Source organism: Rhamphochromis longiceps, linkage group LG12, assembly GCF_057381845.1.
Source record: "Rhamphochromis longiceps isolate RC_006_pf linkage group LG12, R_longiceps_female_GT1.1, whole genome shotgun sequence".
Taxonomy (NCBI): Eukaryota; Metazoa; Chordata; class Actinopteri; order Cichliformes; family Cichlidae; genus Rhamphochromis; species Rhamphochromis longiceps.
The window spans coordinates 343,978-355,237 of NC_140568.1; positions in this window are offsets into that span (position 1 = coordinate 343,978).

Sequence of the window (11,260 nt, forward strand, 5' to 3'; positions counted from 1 at the left end):
TCCTAACCATTTCAATCCCTAACCCTTTTGGTTTATTTCCCCTCCCATCCCACTCCCCTTTTCCTGAGGCTTTGGGGGCGGGACTTGGTTCCCACCCTCAAGACCTTAAATCATTGCATCTGTGCATCTCTCTCTGTGTATCCCTCTGAAGAAGCAGCATGTCCTGCGAAACGTAAGGGAGAAAAGACTGAATTGGGCCAAAACTTTAGACCTCAGCCCAGATTTCTAGCTTTAAGTTGCCAAATTTGGCTTTTGATTTTTTATCTAAATGATTTTAATCCTATACAGTTAAATAAATTGGATTTTAAATATGTCAGTATGAGGCTCTTTATCTTGCCGGCCTGCAAATTCCTCTCAGCCTAACAGAGAAGAAAAACCATTCTGAAAACAAGTGGATTAGGACGAGAAGGAACAAAAAAACTCTTTTTTGAACTTAAAGAAAGCAATAGAGACTTCCTCCTTGTGGGATTATTTCAAGCACAAATGTGACTGTGAGTGGGAACTAACCTTTTCCATCTGAGGACAGATTTTCCACTCCAGGACTACAGAGGCCTAGAGGTTTCCATATTTCTGGAAGAAGGCGGCTCAGGAACCCTTCAGACACATCCAGGTAGGCCTCCTACTGACTATGGCTTTTTCCAACAGGTCTGGAGCGGCCCACTTCAGCCGGACAGAGAGATTTGACACAGACACACAGACAAATACACACAATAGAAATAGGAACGGGAGGGAGCAGAGGGGGAGGGAAAAGAATAGAAATGGGATTCGATTTCCTAGACAAATTAAGCAATCTACTAATTATCAACCTCTGGATGTTCAAACTAGGCAGTTGACCAAACAATATTTTAAATTAATACAGGCAATTCATCATAAAGCAATCATAGACTCAGCTATTGCAAACAAAGATCCACCAAGAGGGATGGCAAAACAAGTGACTAAACTCACAAGTTTCATTAAACCAGCCTCACCTTCTGAGGAGGTTCAAAGGGCAGTAGAGAGAAACACTAAACAGTGGTTAGAGAACAACTTACTGGCGCTGCAAGAACATTATATTAATGTGATTACAAACTATGCCAACCTTGCCTTTAATGAAAATGCTCTTCGAATCGCAATTGCTTGGGCAGGAAAAAGATATAAGGCCAGACTAACTCAATCTACTGTGGAAACTATACAGAACTTCTTCTCAGGGGAGGGAGAATCACTTGATGGGTCAGTGTATGCAGAATCATTCCCCGATAGGTCACTGGAGGGAAACTCAACATCAGACTTTGACATAGATAGTGAAGGAGATTTTCCACCATTACAAAGACTAGAACGAGAACATCACCGGTCCCTCTACCCTAAAGTGATAGTTGAGAAGCAGATTAGACCAACGGCTGCGGCCTTAGATGATAGAGGGAGGAACAGCCAGGGCCTAGATAGGGTCCAGCCACCCCTACGGGACTCTCAGTCCACTCCGTATGGAGAGGAATTAACAACAGACCCTCACATGAATGGGCCATTAGAGGTGACCCGTAATCGAACCCTCTCCCCTATAATACCAATATCTACAATCAAGGAAAACAATTTGGCTGCACCCACCCAGGTCCATTCAGGGACATGTGAAGCTGATAGTAGCCAAAAGAGGTCTGTCTCTCCGCCTCCCACCCTACAGCCTTCACGACAAGGAGCTGTGGAGGAGAGAGATCAACAACATAGGGAGACAGAAAATAGACCCCCCTTTTCAACATTTGATAGTGACTTTACAACAGATATGGGTAATCGGATCGAAACAGCTGGTAAACTCAATAAAAGCGAGGGCAATATAAGATCAAATAAACATCATCCGAGATTCACAAAACTTACTAATGTATCTCTTCACCAGCCTACACAGGTTAGAAGCAATGTGGTGGTTTCTCAGAATGACCCGGATTTACAAATCCATGGCCTTGACCAGGAGAGTGGCACTCACCATCATCTTCTCTCTCATTCTACTGCCACAGCAGTAAAATACAGGTTACAGACTGAAGGGAGTGCCGCTGTAATGGACACAGGAACAGGAGAGCGAGACACCGCTAAAAGAGTAACGGGAAATAACAACAACATGATGATGCAGGGCCCGGTCAAGGGCAATAATGCCGACTGTGGGACACAAACGACCTCATCTGACCCAAAAATTACTCTTGTTGCGGGCTCCCTAAATGTGTCAGCGGCAACCTTACATCAAAAACTAAACAACTCAAATCAAATGACTGAGAGAGAGAAAGACAAATATGTACATTTTCCAAATACCCATAAGGCCCGAAAAGGGAGAAAGATCATGGATTGGCAATTTAAATGTAACAAACCAATTTGGTTTCTGGGGGATTCTAACCTCTATCGTATGCCACCACATTGCTCAGGAGAGATTCAGGTTGATAGTTATCCAGGCGCGTCGTTCTATCACTTTAATCAGATCTTGGAAAAAACCCCTCCGCATGCACTGGTGAAGCTGGTGGTGCTGTCGGTGGGTATTAATAATAGAGACCAGGACCCACATAAAACATCCATAAAACAACTTAGAATGCTCTACAGGAAGGCTCAGTCTGTTTTCCCCAATGCAAATATTTATTTCCCACTGATTAACTATTCGCACCTTCTACCTCAGGAGCAGAAATACAACTTAGACATTGTTAATGACTTCGCGCTGAAGCGTTTGCCTGTAATAAGCCGTATAGCCGAGGACCAATTCCATACGGTCACAGATAACATCCACTGGACTCAGGAAACGGCGGGGCGAATATTCAAGCATTGGTGCAGTGAATTGAAATTGGATTTTTAACTCCTATTGAGCCTAATATGGGGGATCGCCCTTCAGACTTTACTCGGGCTCACTGTAGGGAGAAACAGTCTTCCATCTTCTGTTTACAGTCTTTCACTGATCCACCTAATAGTATTCAATTGGATTCTGATTTACCTACAGATGGGATACATGATTTGAAATCCCCTAAACACGGTTGGTGTGCTGAGGGGAGTAATATATTAAATTTATCAACCTTATTCCGACCCACTGCGCGACAAATAGAACTATTGGAGAAAGGGCTTTCTTACATTCCAACCCCAAATATACTAGATAGGGAGGAGTTATGGAGGGACATTTCCTTATATCACAGGAGGATTAAACTCTTGGACCATTTTGGTGGGGATAAAAAGGATGGGGACTGTAGGACTCGTTTTACGCTACCATCTAATTGGGAACCCACTTGGGGCCAGTTAGATGAGAGAGTGAGAAAGTTAATTGAAGCCGACTTGCGGGATTCTGCTGGATTCCGACTGTGGAGCAGGGGTACTGATGGTGTGGGAGGTGAGGATATGGAAGTGATTAGGGAACTTCAACAAAATAAAAACATTATTTTTAAACCAGCAGATAAGGGTTCCAAGATTGTGATTTTGGATAAACATCAATATGTTCTGGAAGCTAATAGACAGTTGGCTAATGGTAAATACTACAGAGCTATTGAGAACAGTATTCAACAGAACACACAACTCCAAGTTCGTAGTATCGTGAGTAAATTATATAATAAAAAATATATTACTGCAAAACAAAGGGATTTTTTATATGGCCCAGATGAACCTCGGAATAGACAGTTTTACCTTCTTCCGAAGATCCATAAAGATCCCCAGACGTGGACAGTACCAAACGTGATTCCGTCAGGGAGGCCCATTGTATCGGACTGTAGCAGTGCGACTTATAACATCTCCCTCTATATAGATCACTTTCTGGGACCTCTCTCGGTTAAACATCCTAGTTATCTGAAAGATACATATCACTTCCTGGAACTTATCAAACCAATACGATTACCAATAAATACGCAACTCTTCACAATTGATATTGAAAGTCTTTATACAAACATTAATACTGAATTAGGTTTAAGCACAATAAAAAATATCTTGGAACAGCATCCAGATCCCAAGAGACCGGACGCAGAACTCTTGCAGCTGTTGGAAATCTGTTTGAGGTGTAATGATTTTGAATTTGCGGGGAGACAATATTTACAGGTTCAGGGTACAGCTATGGGACATAGATATGCCCCTTCTTATGCTAACCTATATATGAGCCAATGGGAATGTGAGGCCCTGAGAAAGTGTCCGCATAAACCAACCTTCTATTTTAGGTTCTTAGATGACATCATAGGGGCGTGGCCCCATGGTGAACATAAATTCACTGAATTTATCAACATCTTGAATAGTCATCATCCCTCCATTAAAGTCAAATATGAAATACATCCAATACAGGTCAATTTCTTGGACACGACAGTATTTTTAGAACAACTGGGTCAAAATCTGAAAATTTCCACTAAGGTTTATTTTAAACCTACAGATTGCCATGCTCTCTTGCATAAGAGCAGCTACCATCCCAAACACACTTTTAAGGGTATCATAAAGTCCCAAATCATCAGGTTCTATAGAATTTCTTCAAAGGAATCAGATCTTCAGGATGCAATTGGCATATTATTCCGGAGCCTCAGGAAGAGGGGATATTCTAGTAGGTTCCTTAGAACAATTAAGAGCAGCACCCTTGCTGGACTAAACTCTAATGCAATGAGGGGAAATCAGACTCAAAATCAGATACAACAGGGAGAACAGAATAGACTTATGCCACTAGTTACCACTTACTCGCGTTCTCATCTACCATTGCATCATCAACTCAAAACAAACTTTAAGAAATACACCTCTGGTTTGATACGACTCCAAGACTGCAGAGTGATTTCAGCCCACAGGAGGAACAAGAATCTGAGAGATATGCTCGTCAGGGCCAAGTTGCCAGAACAGATGAGACGTATAAGATCGGGGAAACCCAATCATTGGGCCTTTAAACCGAAACGGTTCTTGTATAATCCTTATGGGAAAATAGGGGCACCCATCTTACAGAGAATGTCCCTAAACACGAGCAACATCGTTTATTGCATCTGTTGCGAAGAATGTTGTCTACTCTATGTGGGTGAAACAGGTCAAACTCTGTTGGAGAGGTTAAAACAACATATTTACAATATTGAGAGGAATGGACTGGACACTCCACTAGTATTGCATTTCCAAATTCACACATTACAACATCTGAGTATAACGGGACTTCAAACCTGTGCGACATGGACGGAGGGCCAGAGGAGGAGATATGAGAGATTGTGGATTTCCAGACTGCGAACTCAACATCCACGGGGCCTGAACGCAGTCTGAATTGCTCCCTTTCAATTGTATTGACAATTATTGCTGTTTTGTGAGACTCTTGACATGACAATAAAAGCTGGAGAGGTACATGCTGGGGCAAAAAAAAGAATATTGTGTCTTCAATTGAAATTTTCTTCTTCTAATGAGAGTGATAATAGACTGGTTTGCCACAAGGGGTGAGACATGAGTGACAGTGACCAGGCAGCTGTTGCCAGTGCACCGGACTCACAACAGTGACTGTACAAGATCAATAGGCCCCTAACCTAACCTAGCCAGATGCCAGAAGCCTGGGCACCTCACCCTGTTTCACCTCTAATCATTCTGTCCCCAGAAAAGCCACTTGAGGGAGACATTTAGCTTTTGATCATGTATAAGCACCATGTAAGAGTAACCGAAGGGGGATTACCTTAGACTTCAACATAAAATCATGGATATGAACTTCTGTGTGTGGTGTTTAACCCCTGGGAGCTCTAACTGGAATGTATAATGGAAGGAAACTGACTATAAGTGATGCCATTATTAAAGGAACAGGAAGCAAATAAACTTTATTTTTTTGGAAGGAGATACATACACACATGAATTCTTGTTATAGATTTAATTAAAAGGCAGCAAATAAGATAACATCTGGTACATGATAATGTACATATGAGTTGTATATGAAGTATGGAAAAAAGGAAAATAGAACCGCTTGTACCTGACTCTCCTGCCCTAAACCTAAAAGGCTTCTGGATTGGCCCTCCCTCCATGTCTCTGGCCTATTCCGACAGCACCATCAGAGGCTCTTTGATGTATGTGAAACACTAATTCGAATCCTGCCAATTGTTTTTTGAAAATAAACTGGTGATTCTCCCTCCCCAGATCTGTTATCCTAATCCTAACCATTTCAATCCCTAACCCTTTTGGTTTATTTCCCCTCCCATCCCACTCCCCTTTTCCTGAGGCTTTGGGGGCGGGACTTGGTTCCCACCCTCAAGACCTTAAATCATTGCATCTGTGCATCTCTCTCTGTGTATCCCTCTGAAGAAGCAGCATGTCCTGCGAAACGTAAGGGAGAAAAGACTGAATTGGGCCAAAACTTTAGACCTCAGCCCAGATTTCTAGCTTTAAGTTGCCAAATTTGGCTTTTGATTTTTTATCTAAATGATTTTAATCCTATACAGTTAAATAAATTGGATTTTAAATATGTCAGTATGAGGCTCTTTATCTTGCCGGCCTGCAAATTCCTCTCAGCCTAACAGAGAAGAAAAACCATTCTGAAAACAAGTGGATTAGGACGAGAAGGAACAAAAAAACTCTTTTTTGAACTTAAAGAAAGCAATAGAGACTTCCTCCTTGTGGGATTATTTCAAGCACAAATGTGACTGTGAGTGGGAACTAACCTTTTCCATCTGAGGACAGATTTTCCACTCCAGGACTACAGAGGCCTAGAGGTTTCCATATTTCTGGAAGAAGGCGGCTCAGGAACCCTTCAGACACATCCAGGTAGGCCTCCTACTGACTATGGCTTTTTCCAACAGGTCTGGAGCGGCCCACTTCAGCCGGACAGAGAGATTTGACACAGACACACAGACAAATACACACAATAGAAATAGGAACGGGAGGGAGCAGAGGGGGAGGGAAAAGAATAGAAATGGGATTCGATTTCCTAGACAAATTAAGCAATCTACTAATTATCAACCTCTGGATGTTCAAACTAGGCAGTTGACCAAACAATATTTTAAATTAATACAGGCAATTCATCATAAAGCAATCATAGACTCAGCTATTGCAAACAAAGATCCACCAAGAGGGATGGCAAAACAAGTGACTAAACTCACAAGTTTCATTAAACCAGCCTCACCTTCTGAGGAGGTTCAAAGGGCAGTAGAGAGAAACACTAAACAGTGGTTAGAGAACAACTTACTGGCGCTGCAAGAACATTATATTAATGTGATTACAAACTATGCCAACCTTGCCTTTAATGAAAATGCTCTTCGAATCGCAATTGCTTGGGCAGGAAAAAGATATAAGGCCAGACTAACTCAATCTACTGTGGAAACTATACAGAACTTCTTCTCAGGGGAGGGAGAATCACTTGATGGGTCAGTGTATGCAGAATCATTCCCCGATAGGTCACTGGAGGGAAACTCAACATCAGACTTTGACATAGATAGTGAAGGAGATTTTCCACCATTACAAAGACTAGAACGAGAACATCACCGGTCCCTCTACCCTAAAGTGATAGTTGAGAAGCAGATTAGACCAACGGCTGCGGCCTTAGATGATAGAGGGAGGAACAGCCAGGGCCTAGATAGGGTCCAGCCACCCCTACGGGACTCTCAGTCCACTCCGTATGGAGAGGAATTAACAACAGACCCTCACATGAATGGGCCATTAGAGGTGACCCGTAATCGAACCCTCTCCCCTATAATACCAATATCTACAATCAAGGAAAACAATTTGGCTGCACCCACCCAGGTCCATTCAGGGACATGTGAAGCTGATAGTAGCCAAAAGAGGTCTGTCTCTCCGCCTCCCACCCTACAGCCTTCACGACAAGGAGCTGTGGAGGAGAGAGATCAACAACATAGGGAGACAGAAAATAGACCCCCCTTTTCAACATTTGATAGTGACTTTACAACAGATATGGGTAATCGGATCGAAACAGCTGGTAAACTCAATAAAAGCGAGGGCAATATAAGATCAAATAAACATCATCCGAGATTCACAAAACTTACTAATGTATCTCTTCACCAGCCTACACAGGTTAGAAGCAATGTGGTGGTTTCTCAGAATGACCCGGATTTACAAATCCATGGCCTTGACCAGGAGAGTGGCACTCACCATCATCTTCTCTCTCATTCTACTGCCACAGCAGTAAAATACAGGTTACAGACTGAAGGGAGTGCCGCTGTAATGGACACAGGAACAGGAGAGCGAGACACCGCTAAAAGAGTAACGGGAAATAACAACAACATGATGATGCAGGGCCCGGTCAAGGGCAATAATGCCGACTGTGGGACACAAACGACCTCATCTGACCCAAAAATTACTCTTGTTGCGGGCTCCCTAAATGTGTCAGCGGCAACCTTACATCAAAAACTAAACAACTCAAATCAAATGACTGAGAGAGAGAAAGACAAATATGTACATTTTCCAAATACCCATAAGGCCCGAAAAGGGAGAAAGATCATGGATTGGCAATTTAAATGTAACAAACCAATTTGGTTTCTGGGGGATTCTAACCTCTATCGTATGCCACCACATTGCTCAGGAGAGATTCAGGTTGATAGTTATCCAGGCGCGTCGTTCTATCACTTTAATCAGATCTTGGAAAAAACCCCTCCGCATGCACTGGTGAAGCTGGTGGTGCTGTCGGTGGGTATTAATAATAGAGACCAGGACCCACATAAAACATCCATAAAACAACTTAGAATGCTCTACAGGAAGGCTCAGTCTGTTTTCCCCAATGCAAATATTTATTTCCCACTGATTAACTATTCGCACCTTCTACCTCAGGAGCAGAAATACAACTTAGACATTGTTAATGACTTCGCGCTGAAGCGTTTGCCTGTAATAAGCCGTATAGCCGAGGACCAATTCCATACGGTCACAGATAACATCCACTGGACTCAGGAAACGGCGGGGCGAATATTCAAGCATTGGTGCAGTGAATTGAAATTGGATTTTTAACTCCTATTGAGCCTAATATGGGGGATCGCCCTTCAGACTTTACTCGGGCTCACTGTAGGGAGAAACAGTCTTCCATCTTCTGTTTACAGTCTTTCACTGATCCACCTAATAGTATTCAATTGGATTCTGATTTACCTACAGATGGGATACATGATTTGAAATCCCCTAAACACGGTTGGTGTGCTGAGGGGAGTAATATATTAAATTTATCAACCTTATTCCGACCCACTGCGCGACAAATAGAACTATTGGAGAAAGGGCTTTCTTACATTCCAACCCCAAATATACTAGATAGGGAGGAGTTATGGAGGGACATTTCCTTATATCACAGGAGGATTAAACTCTTGGACCATTTTGGTGGGGATAAAAAGGATGGGGACTGTAGGACTCGTTTTACGCTACCATCTAATTGGGAACCCACTTGGGGCCAGTTAGATGAGAGAGTGAGAAAGTTAATTGAAGCCGACTTGCGGGATTCTGCTGGATTCCGACTGTGGAGCAGGGGTACTGATGGTGTGGGAGGTGAGGATATGGAAGTGATTAGGGAACTTCAACAAAATAAAAACATTATTTTTAAACCAGCAGATAAGGGTTCCAAGATTGTGATTTTGGATAAACATCAATATGTTCTGGAAGCTAATAGACAGTTGGCTAATGGTAAATACTACAGAGCTATTGAGAACAGTATTCAACAGAACACACAACTCCAAGTTCGTAGTATCGTGAGTAAATTATATAATAAAAAATATATTACTGCAAAACAAAGGGATTTTTTATATGGCCCAGATGAACCTCGGAATAGACAGTTTTACCTTCTTCCGAAGATCCATAAAGATCCCCAGACGTGGACAGTACCAAACGTGATTCCGTCAGGGAGGCCCATTGTATCGGACTGTAGCAGTGCGACTTATAACATCTCCCTCTATATAGATCACTTTCTGGGACCTCTCTCGGTTAAACATCCTAGTTATCTGAAAGATACATATCACTTCCTGGAACTTATCAAACCAATACGATTACCAATAAATACGCAACTCTTCACAATTGATATTGAAAGTCTTTATACAAACATTAATACTGAATTAGGTTTAAGCACAATAAAAAATATCTTGGAACAGCATCCAGATCCCAAGAGACCGGACGCAGAACTCTTGCAGCTGTTGGAAATCTGTTTGAGGTGTAATGATTTTGAATTTGCGGGGAGACAATATTTACAGGTTCAGGGTACAGCTATGGGACATAGATATGCCCCTTCTTATGCTAACCTATATATGAGCCAATGGGAATGTGAGGCCCTGAGAAAGTGTCCGCATAAACCAACCTTCTATTTTAGGTTCTTAGATGACATCATAGGGGCGTGGCCCCATGGTGAACATAAATTCACTGAATTTATCAACATCTTGAATAGTCATCATCCCTCCATTAAAGTCAAATATGAAATACATCCAATACAGGTCAATTTCTTGGACACGACAGTATTTTTAGAACAACTGGGTCAAAATCTGAAAATTTCCACTAAGGTTTATTTTAAACCTACAGATTGCCATGCTCTCTTGCATAAGAGCAGCTACCATCCCAAACACACTTTTAAGGGTATCATAAAGTCCCAAATCATCAGGTTCTATAGAATTTCTTCAAAGGAATCAGATCTTCAGGATGCAATTGGCATATTATTCCGGAGCCTCAGGAAGAGGGGATATTCTAGTAGGTTCCTTAGAACAATTAAGAGCAGCACCCTTGCTGGACTAAACTCTAATGCAATGAGGGGAAATCAGACTCAAAATCAGATACAACAGGGAGAACAGAATAGACTTATGCCACTAGTTACCACTTACTCGCGTTCTCATCTACCATTGCATCATCAACTCAAAACAAACTTTAAGAAATACACCTCTGGTTTGATACGACTCCAAGACTGCAGAGTGATTTCAGCCCACAGGAGGAACAAGAATCTGAGAGATATGCTCGTCAGGGCCAAGTTGCCAGAACAGATGAGACGTATAAGATCGGGGAAACCCAATCATTGGGCCTTTAAACCGAAACGGTTCTTGTATAATCCTTATGGGAAAATAGGGGCACCCATCTTACAGAGAATGTCCCTAAACACGAGCAACATCGTTTATTGCATCTGTTGCGAAGAATGTTGTCTACTCTATGTGGGTGAAACAGGTCAAACTCTGTTGGAGAGGTTAAAACAACATATTTACAATATTGAGAGGAATGGACTGGACACTCCACTAGTATTGCATTTCCAAATTCACACATTACAACATCTGAGTATAACGGGACTTCAAACCTGTGCGACATGGACGGAGGGCCAGAGGAGGAGATATGAGAGATTGTGGATTTCCAGACTGCGAACTCAACATCCACGGGGCCTGAACGCAGTCTGAATTGCTCCCTT